At 41.6% G+C, this 4,607-nt stretch overlaps 1 non-coding gene across 1 annotated transcript; it reads left to right on the top strand.

Moving 5' to 3' along the window:
* The first annotated feature begins 4,038 nt into the window (after positions 1-4,038).
* LOC148564258 (small nucleolar RNA R71) lies at positions 4,039-4,142 on the top strand. The gene has a single exon (XR_015885010.1). It is a non-coding gene; the product is annotated as a small nucleolar RNA R71 (small nucleolar RNA).
* The last annotated feature ends 465 nt before the right edge of the window (positions 4,143-4,607 follow it).

Genomic DNA, 4,607 nt, shown 5'->3' with positions numbered 1-4,607 from the left:
GTTAACCCAAGTTACCAAGTGATAAGGCACCCCTAAGAGCTTATTCATCCAAGTAGATCCCTCACACAGGAGCACCACAGACACATGTCTCAAGATTAAAACCATAGGTGCCTAGCCTTGTTGCTTACTCTTTTTCTTTTATTTTTCAACCTTTATTGTTCTTTCCCTTTTTCTTATTAGGATCTTCTTATTTAGCTAGTCTCATGAGGTGTGTCTCAAGCATAGTATCCATAACAGATAGTTGTCCTCCCACCTTATGGTTGAGCCAACTTAGCTAACTTATGACTATACCATAAACTCATGAACTTATTCCATAGTATGAACTCTACTCTGGTCTCTTAAAAAAACTCATTCTCTTTTCATTTGATTCAAAGGGACAGGCATACAAGTAAGTAAGGAGATGATGTAGTAACATAAAGACTAGCAAACATAGACCTATTCAGAAAGAAAACATTAAAGACAGAATTTAAAAAGTTCAACTAACATGGAAGCATGTTCTATTTCATACAAGATCTTCCTTATTTAAAGCATAGAAAAAGATCGACCAAAGAAGGAACTCCACCACCTTTTACTCTTGTGGATGTCCATGCTCTCCTTCTTGCTTGTCTTCTTGGTGTTTTTCTTGATTGCTTGTGCTCCCACTTCCCTTGCCTTTTCCAAGCAGCTTCTTCCAGAAACCACCATCTTCCATCTTCTTCTTGAGTGTTTCCTTCTACTGTTTCACCTTCCTCTCTTCTTGTTCTACAAGATCTTTTTAGACCTTATCATATGTAGGGATGGCATAGTGTAGATGATGCATATTACTAGACATGTAGTTCAACTTGGCTTGAGTGTTTACGTTGAACTCCTCCCTATGTAGTTGCCGTCCTTCATTAAGTACAGTGAACTCATTGAATGTTTTCATCTGAGCTATTTGTCGCTGATTGAGTTCCTGCAAATACTTATCTTGACGTTCTTGCCTCTCAGTAACTTGGTAGATGGCTTGAGTGAGCTGGGAGTATTGTTCCTATTGCTGCTCCATTTGTTGTTTCTGCCTCTTTTGCCTCTTGGAGCTTGATGCTGCCATGAATGAAGTTAATGCGAAAAGGGTGTAATGAAGGGAAGAAATGTGGGATTTAGAGAGTGGGAAGTTGAAGAACTAGTTGCTGGAAATTGAAGTGTAAGGGATATGAATTTCGAATGTGGAGATGGTGCGGATTGGATCCACTTATATAGAGAAGTGATAAAGAGATGAAAGGTGTGGATTGATGGGGTTGGTGTATAATGAACGGATGGGGTTTTGTATGGAGTAAGCACGAGGATTACCAACTTTATGATGGAGTTGGTTCAGTTTCCAAGTTTGTTCTTCCTCCAATGTTGCATGACAACCATTCCCAATGCATTCCCCCTTGAGGCACGTGTGTAGTACCCTCTTCATGAAGTGGCCGAACCTTTCTCATTAAATTGTCCAATCAATCTCCTTCAATGCTCCTTTCCTTTCCCTATAAAGATCAAATAAGAAAAGTAAGAAATATCATAAAAAAAATCAATTTAAATTTTACGGCTAGAATAATAAAGATAAGAAAAGATTTTGTTTATTCATGAACTCCAACTAACTAACTAACTGTGTATCCTTATATGCACATTGGTGGCACCATGGGGTGACACCAAACTTAGTTTGGAGCACTGTGATGAAAAGTTCTGTTCAAAGCTCCACGACTAGCATGCTCTCAGTTGCATTCATGCTTTCTTGGCATGCTTTGAACACCAAACTTGTTCTTCACTATATACTGCAATATAAGGATTTCACCAAGTGTTGTCAAGTTTAGGTTGGAATTCATGAATATTGACTTATTCAATAGTAAAAGCTCATAAAACATGGGTTGCCTCCCATGAAGCGCTTCTTTAGCGTCACTAGCTTGACGTTTCTCCTTCATCAGGGAGGTTGATAATGCTTCAAGTCCTCCCCTCTTGCCTTGGACTTATATCCATTGGTTGTATCAATGATCTCTACATGTTCCAAGGAGAGAACTCTGTTGATAGTGAAAACCTTAAGTAACTGAGATGGTACAGTGGGGAGATCAGGGGGGATATCTGGGAAGTAACCTGAGATCACTTTATCCCCTAGAGAGAAGTCTTCTGTAGGGATCTTCTTGTTCTTCCACCCTCTTGGTACCTTCTTCTTTGTCCCTTTTGATGTTGCCTTGCTCTTGGTTACTTCTTCTTCTAAGGGAATTTTGTTGTTGTCTTCACATGTCTCTGGTGGTTTAGGTTCCTCCAGCTTTTCCTTGAGTTGTGACAACTGCTTATTTCCTTGTTCATCAACCAAGGGATTTCCCAGATGGGTTGGTTGTGCTTCATTGCTTGCTTCCTCTGTCAGCATCTCATTATGATCCTTGCTTGATTTTTTGTTTTCTTGGTCTGCTTCTTGTGAGAGTTTGAAGACATTAAAGCTGAGTCGTTCATCATGGATCCTCAATATTAGCTCCCCTCGCTCCACATCTATGAGTGCTCTGGCTGTAGCTAGGAATGGTCTTCCCAATATGATTGGGTGAGTGTGACTATCTTCCATGTCCAAGATGACAAAGTCTGTGGGAAGAAAGTATTTCCCAACCTTTAACAACACGTTTTCCACCACCCCTATTGCTTATTTTTGAGTTTTGTCAGCCAGCCTGATGACTACATCTGTGGGTAATATCTCATTGATCTGCAGCCTCTTTACCAGGGATAAGGGCATTAAGTTGATGCTTGCTACCAAATCACAGAGTGCTCTATCAAACATTGTTTCCCCTATGGCACAGGGGACATGAAAACTCCCTAGATCTTTTCTTTTTGTAGGCAACTGTGGTTGAATGAGGGCACTGCACTTCTTGTTCATCACTATAGTTTGGCCTCCCTTGAGTGAGCTTTTCTTGGGAAGCAGCTCCTTCATATACTTGATTTATGCGGGAATTTGTTGAATAGTCTTGATGAATGGTATGTTGACATGCAGAGATGCAAACAAATCTAGAAACCTTGAGTATATTCTCTTCTCCACAGCACCATTGAGCAGTTGGGGAAAAGGTGCATAGAGTCTCAGCAGCTCCTGTTGTGAGATTTCTGGTTCTTGATGATCTTTTTCCTTCTTCTCTACTGAGGTATCTTCAGGTTGTTCTGACAGCTTGCTTGGCTTGTCCTCAGTCTCCTTATCACTTATAGTGACCATCTTGCAATCTTCCCATCTTACTTTCTTTGTTTCACCTCTCGGATTCTTCTCTGTGTCACTTGGGAATCCATCTATGGGTTTGGGAATTTGTTCAGAGAGATACCCCACTTGAGATTCCAACCTCTTTGATTGTGTCTCCCTGGTTCTTGAAACTGGCTCGCACTTCCTCCTTGAACACCTTGTTGTCTTTAATCTCCTTGCCTATGCCTTCAAGTAGATTCTCAATCCTTGAGATTCTTTCATCAAATGATGATAGGTCAGGCAGAGGAGGGTTATTCTGGCTTTGATATGAATGTGGAGAGGTATTGTTATGGGGGTGTTGATATGGTCTAGATGTGAAGTGTTGATGGGCTGCATTGTTTGGATTTGGGCGTCTTTGATCAAGGCTTTGGTCTTGTTGATTTCCCCACCCAAAGTTTGGGTGATTCCTCCATCCAGGGTTGTAGGTCTTGGAGTATGGATCATGGTTTTGCCTAGGTGAATTCCCAATGTAGTTGGCTTGCTCCTAACTACCCTCTGCTTCTTCATTCACTCCTTCTTGGGTTGTTGATGAAGTGGAGATTGCTGCTACTTGGTTCCTCTCCATCTTCTTGGTGAGGTCAGCCAGCTACTGGGTAATGAGCTTGTTTTGGGCCAGCAGAGCATCTACATTGTTTAGCTCCATTACTCCTCTTGTGTTCCCTCTTTCGGAGGCATAGAAGTAGTCGTTCTCTGCTACAGTTTCAATGACATCTATGGCCTCCTCAATGGTCTTCTTCTTGTTCAAAGATCCTCTGGATGAATGGTCTACTGCCTTCTTTGACTCATAGGAGAGCCCTTCATAGAAAATGTGCAGCTGCACCCATTCATTGAACATGTCAGGTGGACACCTCCTTGTTAAGTCTTTAAACCTCTCCCATGCTTCATACAGAGTCTCACCATTTTGTTGGCTGAAAGTTTGGACCTCAGCTCTCAGCCTATTGATTCGTTGAGGGGGGTAAAATCTTGCTAAGAATTTGTTCACCACATCTTCCCAAGTTATCAAGCTCTCTTTTGGGAAAGATTCCAGCCACTTGGCTGCCTTATCCTTGAGTGAGAATGGAAATAAGAGCAGTCTATAGGCGTCAGGATGAACACCATTAGACTTCACTGTGTCACATATTCTCAGGAAGGTGGTCAGATGTTGATTGGGGTTTTCTTGGACACTTCCTCCGAACGAACAGTTGTTCTGAACAAGGGTGATGAGCTGTGGTTTTAGTTCAAAATTATTGGCATGGATGGTTGGCTTTTGAATGCTACTTCCACAGTTTCCTGGGTTTGGATTGATGTAAGAGCCTAAAACTCTTCTATCCTCCCCAGCATGATTTGCTCGACCTCTTCCGCCATGGTTGTGAGTCTCTTCTTCGTGATAGTTTTCCATGTTTTCTTCCATGTTTGGTTCAAA

This window comes from Arachis ipaensis, chromosome B5, assembly GCF_059453495.1.
Source record: "Arachis ipaensis isolate K30076 ecotype BB chromosome B5, ASM5945349v1, whole genome shotgun sequence".
In the NCBI taxonomy this organism is placed as follows: Eukaryota; Viridiplantae; Streptophyta; class Magnoliopsida; order Fabales; family Fabaceae; genus Arachis; species Arachis ipaensis.
Note: the sequence above shows the minus strand (reverse complement) of the source record. Positions and strands in the feature narration are given on the sequence as shown.